Source organism: Miscanthus floridulus, chromosome 17 (genome assembly GCF_019320115.1).
Source record: "Miscanthus floridulus cultivar M001 chromosome 17, ASM1932011v1, whole genome shotgun sequence".
Classification (NCBI taxonomy): Eukaryota; Viridiplantae; Streptophyta; class Magnoliopsida; order Poales; family Poaceae; genus Miscanthus; species Miscanthus floridulus.
In genome coordinates this window covers 41,557,511-41,570,079 of record NC_089596.1, presented here as the reverse complement: position 1 = coordinate 41,570,079, position 12,569 = coordinate 41,557,511, and positions in this window count along the sequence as shown.

Below are 12,569 nucleotides of genomic sequence, written 5' to 3'. Positions count from 1 at the left end.
GGTTGGTTCATCATGACTGATGTGCACTTTTTTTCTAAAAAAGTGCACTCAGTGAGTGTAGGCTCCGAGCCTCTTGCTTGTTGGGACAAGAAGTCAGAGGGTCCCTTTAGTCTTCTTGGTTGCTCCGAGTTCTTTTTCGGTGGGTGCAATTTTTCGTAAAAATTGCACTCACTGAGTGTAGCCCTTGAGCCTCTTGCTTTTGCTTGCAAAAGTTGGAGGGTCTAGATTCTTGTCTTCAAAAATTTCTAGGGTTATGTATCCCGCAGCCCCTGAGCCTTCTCCAAGTTCTTTTCTTTCGAAAAGAAATTGGATGAAGGGTCTTGATGTGTTGTTGTCTGTTGTAGTCTTGAGTTCTTGTATTCTTGGTCCTTCGTCTTTAAATCCGAGCCTCCGGGCGTAGTTGAAGCGAATGCCGAGCCCCCGAGCTTAGTGTTTGACTAAGCCGTGATGTTCTTCTGAGTTGTTTTTATTCATCCAGGTCATTTCTAGACTTCTCTGGTTCTTGATGTACCTCTTCCAGGTTGTTTGCACTTCATCCAGGTTCTTTCTAAACTTGTATGTACCTCATCCAGGTTGTTTTCTGATCACTCCAGGTTCTTTTTTGTCTTGATTTCTGTTCCCAACTTGTCTGGGTTGTTTTTCTTCAATATGGGTTCTTTCTGATCTTGACTTGATCTTTGTCTCTCCTTGTTGGGGTTCTTTTCTGATCAATCCGGGTTCTTTCTAAGCTTGTCTTGGTTCTTGCCGCACCTTGTCGGGGTTCTTTTTTGATCAATCTGGGTTCTTTCTAAGCTTGTCTTGGTTCTTGCCGTACCTCATTGGGGTTCTTTTTTGATCAAACTAGGTTGTTTCTTGACTTATCTGAGTAAAGTAGCTCTCAGGAGCGTGTTTTTCCTGATCTCATGGTACATATGTAGCTTTCCTGCATGTTAAACATAAAAATATGTTGTAAATGACATTCCAGATATAAAGTGGGGAGCATGTCCCATATTTGAATAATCAATCAGGGGTGGGCCCCGGCATTATGAAATGCATATAAACTTTTTGCGTCTTGCTCTTGCTAGGCCATGCAAATTCCTCAGGTAGTGTCCTGTTACGTTTAAGCACTTGAATCTCTGGCATATGGTTCAGAGGTTCATGACGTGACCATGTGAGCCTGGCACTCGGTTCGTGAACATCCATGTGAGTAGACAAGCTTCACGGATTAAGGCGTGTTCTACCTGAGGAATTCGGCGACCGTTAAGAGAAGACCTAGAGCACTATGTTTGCTCGCATGATGATTTTTTGTATCTTGAGCACTATGTTTGCTCACATGATGATTTGACTTTAGAGCACTATGTTTGCTCACATGATGATTTTTGTGTCTTCCCAGAGACATATATGAATAATATCTGAAATATATAAAAAATGAGACGTGACTTAGCTTGGTTCGTGGCCGCGTTGTTGATCGCCGCAGTCGAGTAGTCGATTAGTGCGGCATGGAGCTGAGTGGAGCCGAGTTGTTGTAAGTAGACTTGATAACTTTCTATCACCTGATGTAGTCGAACACCTTGACATTGTTCGGGTAGTTCCGTCTTGACACTTTGGTGTTGTCGGGTAGTCGGATATGAGCTGAGTTGTGTTTGAACCAAATTTTGAGAACTCAGACTGGTGGCTTGACGTAGTTGGGGAGTTGTTGAATTTGGAGCGTAGCTATTTAGCTGAATCGAACGGACTCCTTGATTGCTATTTTCTCCATGCTACTGGTCACGGGTTCGATCTCTTGTGAGGCCTCAATTTTTGTGTGCCTATATCAATATCGGATCGTGGTCTACTGGTCTTGTTTTGCTTCCTTTGGTTTGCCTGACTCCGTGGCTTCTTGCATGTCTTAGACATATATATATATATATATATATATATATATATATATACACACACACACACACACACACACACACACACACACACACACACACACACACACACACACACACACACACACACGCAGGCCTCTTTCCTTATTTGCTTGTTGCTCGCAATTGTACGGGTACACATGCACCACATAGATCCGTAGCTTGCATGTCTTGAGCTGCCTTCTAGTAGCTTCTAAGTTTAGTCGTTGATGTCATCTTGCATAGCCATAATTAGCTGGTATTCTTCCTTGCTTGCATGTCGCTGGTTTGTGTAGGAGCTGGACTCGGCATGTCCGAGTTGTATTAGAATCTTCATGGAGCCAAATTGTTGACGGAGGTGGTGTGGCGGTCTGTCTTGTTCTGGTTTGTCCGAGTTGTGGTCGAAGTCAGCACCAGCTTGAGTAGAGTTCAACTAGGAACTAGCGATGCTCGACGGAGAGCGTGCGTGGGTTGGAGTCGGACTCGGCTCCGAGTGGGCTCAAGTCCACACGTGGTGCTTCCTTGCCGCTGTGCTTTGTCTAATGCCATTAGTCTTGCATGTAGATTCTTCTTGGATCAACGGAACGTGTAGTTGCATGGCATCCTCCGTTGTTGTGAACACGCTTAAGCTGAAGATGGCGAGTTGTCGATGAGGTCTTCGTGATGAATCTTGATCTTGAGGTCCACCAAGCTCTCGAACGCAAAGCGCTGAGAGCCCCTACCTGGCGCGCCAGCTATCGATGTTTGACCACCGATAGCCTACCACAGGGGTACTCGGGGCAGTATGCTTGGGCTTCAGTGTATGCGGAACTCGATGGTTAATGCAAGAGACAGTCGATTTATCCTGGTCCGGGCCCTCGATTGTTGATCGAGTAATAGCCCTACGTCCAGTCGGTGTTAGCCTTTGTGTTGGATTGATTGTAATGTGTTGTGTTACGTTGTCTCTGTTGGACCCCTCATCTAAGGAGCCTTGCCCTCCTTTATATAGTCAGTAGGCCAGAGTCCTAGTTGGTTTACAATGTAGAGTCCTAGTAGGATTACAGGGTAGGATTATTACTAGGATTACATGGGAGGAATCCTAATCAAACTAGATCTCCTCTCTTCCTTGCGGTGTATCCCATGGGTCCCGTATCGACAGTTGCATAGACTTATTTTAGCAAAAATAGTTTAGCCTAGTGAAAAGTGTCAAACAATAGATTTCATATTTTTCCTACATTCATCCTAGCACCATATCACTGTGTAAAAATTTGCATGGTCATTAGTTATGTATTTTTACCATATTTATTTTCACTCGAAACTAGCAATTATTTAAGATTAAATTGGAAGACCATATTCCAAGCATGTTTACTGTAGGATTAGTATTTTTATTAGCTAGACCATGTCAACACAAGATCAGAAAAATTGGAATCACATTTTTATCACTTTCCTAGCTAAAGTTATGCATTTTACAAGATTGAAAACAATTTAAAAGCACTTATATAACTGCACTTAATTCTCCTAGAAAAATATCCCAAACGGTATGTTTCATATTTTTAACAAATAGTACACTTTATGATGAATCCAAAAAATTTTGGTTCACTCAATTTGGACATTCCTAGCTCTAGATATGAATTTTTGAAGTTTGTATTCAAATCTGTGAAAAATAAGAAAATCAAAACAAACACACAGAATGGCAGATGGGGTTCGCGGTCAAAGGGACCCACATGTCACCGAAACAGAACAGAGGACGACGTTTGACCGGCGATAGCTCACCGAGGGTGAGGTCTTCGGCGACGAGGTTACCTCCATCATGTTCCTCACGTCAACCCGCATCGGATGAGGTAGGTCGTCGGACCTCTAACGGGTTGGCTATGGCGGCGGCGCTAATGGCAGCTCGGCGGAGGTGCACGGCGATGCACCGGCCTTCCTCGGCCATGGCATGCTCGGGCGAGAACGACTACAACTTCATGGTGACCTAGCGGATATCTAGGGTTAGGTCTAGGTCATGGTGGAGCGACGGCATGCTCCGGCCGTGTGCATGGCGGCGCACAGTGCATGGCGGCATCACTTTCCGTTTCGGCTAACTGGCGGTGAGAGGTAGGTCTTCATCTTCGGGAAAGATGCTACAACTTTAGGCGACGTGATACCGGGCACCAGAGCGGTCTATGGGCGACTGGTTGAGGTTGGTGGCAGCGAGCTTGAGGTTGCGGCCATGGCGGGCGCACGTGGTGCGGTCGCACGTTCCCGCACGGTGGCGGCGGTAGTGGTTAAATGGATGGTGGATATAGATTCTAGGACCTACGGTGAATACCAGATGAGGGAGAGAGAGCGGAGGTGCATGGGTTGTGGCTGGCCACAGGAAGCTCATGCTTGGCGGTGCACCGCGGCCATGGCGATGACGGCGACTCGGAATGTGGCCTCACCTAGGCTTGAGCGGCTATAATGGTGGGTTGAGGTGATAGAGCAGAGCAAGGTGGAGATATTAGCATGAGCGATTAGATAATGGTGCTACAGTGGTAGTGAGTGAGCACGACGAAGCTCACAGCGGCGTTGCTGCTTGGCGGGCCAGAGGGAAGGCGAGCGAGGGCGAGAGAGCGAGGAATGGATGAAGCAGCGACGTCGCCTCACCCTTAACTCTCCTTCTGCCTGACCAATCGGGCCAACACTAGCGTACAGTCGCCACATAGTGCGCGTGGCCTATGGCCGGTCGGCCACTGGCGCCGGCGGTGAACTCCGGTTCAGACCTGCGATCAGTGACCGCCAGCGCGATTTCATCCACCTCTATGTCCTAATCCATTCATTATTTGCAAAAACTTCGTTAACAAGAATTGTAGAGCTACACGAGGTCTACAACTTTGATTTAGAAAGTTTCCTCAAATTTTCCATGGTTTTCAAAATGCAAAGCTTCAAAGTATGGTACATCAAAACTGGAAATCAGTTCATGACTTATCGAATTTTTCTAGGTTGAAAACAACATTTTGTTGATTCTTATTAGCCCTATTTGACCATGTTAGGCACTGAATTAGCTCTTGGCCCAAAAATAAAAGTTGTTACTCTAGTCAAGTACTACAACTTTGCTTAAGGGTGCACTGCCATGCAAATACTCTATGCTATAGTTCAACTTTGTTCAAAGTAGGATCATGAAAATTGGAGTTTCTAGAATAACTATGACTTGGGGGCTGTTTTGGTCCAGGTCATGAATACCAAACTTGTTCCATGTACCATCCTAAACATGTATTTTTGTAACCTCACAACCATTTCATGCATTGGTCACACACAATGGCAAGCATATATATATATGTATATAAACAACATCACATGTGATAAAGATAAAGTGAATAAGATGAAACTTCTTATGCACATGCTCATGAATGCTTGGATGATGCTTGTGCTCATGAAATGCAAGTGCCTAATGCATGCTTAACAATAGGGTGTTACAGCCCCCCCCCTTATAGAAATCTCATCCCGAGATTCGAAAGACCGACCATTTTTCATAAAAGACGGGATAAACCTCACGTAAATAATCTTCCCGTTCCCACATAGCATCTTGCTCACTATGATTATTCCACATCACTTTGTGAAACTTGATCACACGGTTTTGAGTTACTCTATCCTTGCTATCTAATATTTATACCGGCTTCTCTTCATAGGTAAGATCTTATTCTAATTTGATATCTCTAACCTCCACTCTTTCTTCTAGAACACACAAACATTTCTTTAATTGTGATACATGAAAAACATTGAAGATAGCCCTCATTTTTGGAGGTAACTGGATCTTGTAGGCTACTCTTCTGCTTTTCTCAATGATTGGATATGGACCTACATAGCTGGGTGCAAGCTTTCTTTTTACCCCAAACCGTTGTATCTTTTTCATTGGTGACACTTTTAGGTATACATAATCACCTACTTCAAACTCAATGGGTCTTCTTCTCTTGTCCACATAACTCTTCTGCCTTGATTGAGCGGCTTCTATATGTTGTTGAATGATATGCACCTACTCTTTAGCCTCTTTGACAAAATCAATACCATAGTATCTCCTTTCTCTGGGTTCAACCCAATTCAAAGGAGTTCTACATTTACGCCATACAAAGCTTCAAAAGGAGCCATCTTAATACTCTCTTGATAACTATTATTGTAGGAAAACTCAGCTAAAGGTAACAATTTTTCTCATGAACCTTTTGAAGAGATGACACAAGCTCTCAATATGTCTTCCAATATTTGATTTACACATTCAGTTTGCCCAAAGGTCTGAGGCTGATAGGCAGAACTTCTGACTAAGTTAGTGCCTAACATCTTGTGCAAATGTTCCAAAAAACGAGCAGTGAACTGAGGCCCTATATCAGACACAATGGTTCTTGGCACGCCATGTAGACATACTATGTGGGATATATACAACTCAGCATACTCATGCGGTCGGTAGTTGATTCTAACTGGAATGAAATGCACAGACTTAGTTAGGCGATCCACAATCACCCATATGGAATCATAATTCTTATGAGTAGGTGGAAGTCCAACAATAAAATCCATGCTAACTTCTTCCCACTTCCAACCTGGAACGGACAGTGGTTGAAGTAGTCTAGCAGGTTTCAAATGAACAGCCTTAACTCGGCAACAATTATCACATTTAGCAACATAAGCTGCAATCTCCTTCATTTTGGTCCACCAAAAACGGTTTTTCAAGTCCTGATACATTTTACTACTACCCAGATGGATGGATAGTTTAGAAGAGTGAGCCTCTCCTAAGATCTAGTTTCTAGGTTCCTTACCCTTCGGCACTACCAGTCTATCCTTAAACCATAAAACACCGTTCTCATCTATCCTGAACTGCTTAGTCTCTTGCTCTTTCATCTTTCTTTTGATGTGGAACACACCCAAATCAGTCTTCTAAAGCTCGATGATCTTGCTCTCAAGAGAACAACTGATCATAATATTATGTAGCACAATAGGATGTAATAAATTGAAGCCATCTTCTAACAGAGAATTCCAATGAGACTTTCTGCTCAAAGCGTCTACAACAACATTCGCTTTGCTAGGATGATAATGTACTTTTAAATTGTAATCTTTGATCAATTCTAGCCATATTCTCTGTCTCATATTCAGTTCCGGTTGAGTGAAGATATACTTAAGACTCTTATGATCTATGTAGATATGACACACATTGCCAAGCAAATAGTGTCTCCAAATCTTCAATGCATGGACAACCGCTGCTAGTTCCAAGTCATGAGTTGGGTAATTTACTTCATGCTTCTTCAGCTGACATGAGGCATAAGCAATGACTCGGCCTTCCTACATAAGAACACATCCCAAACTGATACCTGATGCATCACAAAACACATCAAAAGGTTTCTCAATATCAAGTTGTGCCAAAATAGGAGCTGAAGTCAACAAAGTCCGTCAAGTGTGAAAAGCAGCTTCACACTCTGGAGTCCATACAAACTTCTCATCTTTCTAAAGCAATCTTGTCATTGGCTTAGTGATTTTGGAGAAGTCTTAAATGAACCAACGGTAGTAACCTGCAAAACCAAGAAAACTCCAAACTTCGTAAACTAAAGTCGGGGCCTTCCAATTCATAACTTCTTGCACCTTAAAGGGGTCTACGGAGATCCCATTTTTGGAGAGCATGTGCCCTAGAAAAGGTACCTTCCGAAGCCAAAACTCACACTTGCTAAACTTAGCATACAACCTATGTTCTCTTAGTCTGGTTAGAACAACTCTCAGGTGCTCTGCATGATCCTCCTCATTTTTTGAATAGATCAGAATGTCATCGATGAACACAACCATGAACTTATCCAACTTGGGCATGAACACCGAATTCATCAGATACATGAAATATGCAGGAGCATTTGTTAGCCCAAAGGACATGACCAAATACTCATACATGCCATACCTAGTGGAGAAAGTAGTTTTAGGTACGTCTTCTGGCCTGATTTTAATCTGATGGTAACCAGATCTCAAATTGATCTTGGAGAACACCTTAGCCCTTAACAATTGATCGAACAAGATATCAATTCAAGGCAAAGGATACTTATTCTTGACCGTTATGGTTTTAAGTGGTCGGTAGTCCACATACATCCACAAGGATTTATCTTTCTTCTTCACAAATAAGGCAGGACAACCCCACGGAGATGAGCTAGGTCGAATGAGACCTTTCTCTAAAAGCCCTTGCAATTGAACCTTAAGCTCAACTAGCTCATTTGGTGGCATTCTATACGCCCTCCGAGAGATGGGTTTTGTACCCAGCAATAACTCGATCTTAAACTCTACATCCCTATCGGGTGGTAACTAGGGCAATTCATCTAGAAACATATACGAAAACTCACATACCACTGGAATATCAAAGAGGGTCATGGTCTGAATATCACTGGCAAAGTTTTGGAGATCAAAATTTCTAGAAAGTGGCACTAAGAAAGCATTGTTACTCTGGGGTTCTCTCAACATGATGGTTCTAGTCGAAGTGTCAATGAGAACTCCATGGCCACTCATCCATTTCATACCCAAGATTACATCTATCCCCAACCATGGCAATACTACAAGATCTGAGGTATACTCTCAGTTGCTTATTGAGATGCGCACATCTCTGACTATCTGGTTGGTAGAGATATTATTTCTAGCTGCACTTATGTAATAACCACCCTTATCTATAGTAACTACTCTTTGATCATGCTTGGATGCAAATATTTGACTCATAAATGAATGTGAAGCTCTAGAATCAAACAAAACAACTGTGGGGTGTTGGTTCGTAAGAAACGTACCCGCAGTAACAACTTCACCTGAAGGGATCTCTTCTAGGGTGGTATAGTACATGTGTCCCTGACGTGCATTTGGATTACCCTACTTCTGGTTGTTGTTCTTCTTGGGATAGGGGTAATTTCTTGCCCAATGGCCAGTCTTGTTGTAATTCCAGCATGGCATGCTACTAGGTGGAATGCTAGAGCTTCCTTGTACTGTGCTATCCTTTGGTAGGGCAATAGAAAAGGCCTTGCGATACACTTTTTGGGTCTGACTAGTTTGTACCTTGTTCTAAGGTGGTCTATACTTTGGAGTAGGTGGACAGAACTAAGGTCTCACAGCAATAGGAGCTTTTGACTGAGATGCACCTGCTTCATAAGCTCTCTTGCGACTCTTGGATGCTGAATAGATATTGTTCTAATTCTTTTGAGCTAAAGCATCACAAACAAGCTCATTGAAAGTGGCACACTTGCTGTTAGCTAGAGTTTTCATCAGCTTCAGACTAAGCCCGTCTTGAAACTAGCAATCTTCTTTGCATCAGTGTCAACAAACTCTATGGCATGCAGGTACTCAGTTAGGCTCTTGGTACCTTGTGTCAGCCTCATGAATTCTATATGTTTCATTCTCATAAGACCCGGGGGAATATAATGTCCCCTAAATGTAGCCTTAAACTGGTTGTAGGTAATTTGAGCATTCTCAGGCAAAGTGGATCGATGATGACTCCACCAAATGCCTGCAGGCCCTTGCAGCTGGTGTGATGCATATTCCGCCTTTAGGTGCTCTGTGACTCTTAAGAGATGGAACTTCTATTCAATTGTATTCAGCCATTCATCTACCTACAATGGCTCCTCTGCTTCCTTAAAGGTAGGAGGCTTGGTTTCAAGAAAATCCTTAAAAGTGTTGAACTGGTTAGGTTCGGGTCCTTGGTGTTGGTCCCTTCCTTGTCCATGGCCAGCATTCTGTGCAATACTGCGCAACACTTCTCCCATGGAACGTTAGGTCTCCATGAGCTGGGCCATCATCTCCGCTGGCATGGGATGCGGCGATGGTGGGAGGTCCTCATTGCCATTGCCACAGGAACCACTACCACCCACCTCATCTCCAACAGCTCCCCTATGAGTGCACGTCACCTCCAGAATTCCAACCACATGTAATTATTGATTATGTTAGAAAAATCATAGAGGAATTATATAATTATGCCAAACTGAATTTACTGGAGAGAATTTACATTCATATAATAAAATAGAGGCATAATAATTCATTTCCACAACACAACATCACCAATTATATTACTTAGCAATCACGCAATGCATTCCCATACATGCCAATACTTGCTAGCACACAAATTGGACATTTATGAAGGTTCAACAACAACATAGATTAAACATGCAAGATTCTAAGATTACATCAAAGGACTACATCATGAGATCGAAACCTAAATCACAAGTTCATTACATAAAGGATCGAAGATAGAGAGCTAGCGCATCTAGCTAGATACTATAGCTAAGCTACTCCTCAAGGTGGTCGCTATCAATGTTGGACACATCATCATTGTGGTCGTCCTCAAAAGGCTCGGCCTCCTCCTTAGGCTCATCCTCGGTGTCCACCTCCATGCCATCGTCCTCAACAATCAACACATTGGGATCTTCTTCCACTACTGGAGCTAGAGGAAGAATTGGGTTCACCATGTTGTTGAGATGATGAACATCCAGCTATAGCTCTTCAATCTGGCGTATGAGTTCCTACTCTCTGTGATCAAACTCCATTGCCTACCTAGTAGCCTAAAACACAGTCTGAATTCTAGCTGCCTCCCTAGTCTCAACAAGGCGAATGACCCTATCCCTCCCAGCACGGACGTCCTGTAACTCAGCCCTAGCAGCATCTCTTTTAGCCTAAAACACAGTCTGAATTCTAGCTACCTCCCTAGCCTCAACAAGGTGAATGACCTCATCCCTCCTAGCATGGACGTCTTATAACTCAGCCCTAGCTGCATCTCTTTCTACAATAGCATTCACCAACTAAACTAGACGAGCTTCTAAAGCTATAATAGCATTATCGGTTTCCCGCTGATCCTCTTTAGCTACCCTTCGATGCATGCACACATGCCCTCGCAGCTAGCGTTGTGCGGCCTATGCTCGCTAGATCTCTAGCATGCAACTGACGTAACTATCTTGGTAGGAGTAGAACATCTTCAGGACGACGAACATAGCGCTCATAGCAGCACTAGAGCTCTCTGCTCGCTAATCATTGTCCCTCACCAGTGCATTACCACCCAACTGCATCCAAGCGGTCACCAATGGATCCACCCGGGGAAAGGTTTCGGCTGGACCAGTGACAAACTCATCACCAAACTCCTAACAGATTTCACTCAGTGCCTCCAAAGCTACCACTTGGGCACCTTCCCAAGGAGACTACCCATCTGACCAATACTCCAACCCTGCCACTATGGATTGTCTGCATGGGCTAGAATGGTCACCCGCACATCATACCACGATTGCCCGTCAGCTACCACTTCCCTCTAGAAGTAGCGGGGTGGCTGAGCGTACCCAACTGTGTTTAGCACCCTCCATAGCAAGGTCAGAGTGCCAAACACAGCCAGGAACGTGTCACTACAAGGCATGGCTCCTGGTGCTGCCATCTGTATTAAAGTGTGCAACTCTTGTGAGAGGATATCATATGTGAGAAGAAATTTAATGAATGGGGTAAGCAATTATAAGTAAGGGAGGAATGCAAAAATGTAAATGCATGAGTGAACATGATGCATGCACGTTCCGTACGTCCTCACGAATCTTAGGAAAAAATTAAAATTCTAGCGACATACACGGTGGCATACATACGTTCTCTCAATATACGTAACTAATCGGGCTACACGTTTCGCTGTTAGTGTACCTGCACAAGAATTTTATTTCAGCCCAACCCAATACTTATATATGCAAAAATGTAAATCTGGGCTCTAGGTTGCAACTAAATACTTCCATATATGTATACCCATACATATACTTCCATATCAAAGCTACCCAAAAGTAAATACGTGCCATACATACATATAAATATGCATCTACAACGGTATCAAAGCTAACCCACAATTAAATACCTTACTATATATATGGGCTATATATATCCCGTAGTACCAAAGCTACCTCTCCCCTTAGACCGCATGCTCACCCTTGTGGTCTTGCCACTCTTACCTTGGGCGTAGAAGCAATGGATCCATACATTACCACTTAAGTGAATGACATCCATACAATAGCACGCTGTATGGACGACGAAAGTAAAAACCCCCATGTTAGTACTTATTTAGCCACCTGATAGTCCTTAACTGGGCATAAAGGATATGACCACTGGCACACTCTAAATTTAAAATTTAGGTTTTTAACACACATATATATATACCTATAAGTTATCAAACTGATTTTAAAAAACAAAACCTTTGTTTTAAATACCCATATGACAAGTTTAGTGTTGAATCTTGCTCTGATGGGTATTGTAACAGAACCATCCAATTTATAAGAGCACAAGTACAATAGCAATCACCGAAGCGATCAAACTATCATACTTGAGCCCATATAAACCCGGTAGTCTGATGAGATCGTGAAGGATCTCAAACAAACCAAGATCGTACATGATTCAACACAACCAGTCACATGTTACATCACAGTTCACAAATAGTTCACAAGTATCTCATGTACATCAGAGTTCACATAGTTATTACAAACCAAGTTCAAATAGTAGAAGCAAAGTAGTTTGACATCAACATCACACTTAGTTCAAATACATGCCAGTACTATGGTCATTTCTAGCAAAAGCAGAATAGAGGGGATAACTCAGGAGTACCATGCTCCATGATTTAGTCCTCATCCACAGTAGGATGAAGGCAGTTCTTACAGTACCCATGATACATCATGTCATCTACATCAAGAGGGAATAAACCCTGAGTACGAGAATATATTCAACTAGACTTACCCATCATAAACCAGAAATAATATCACT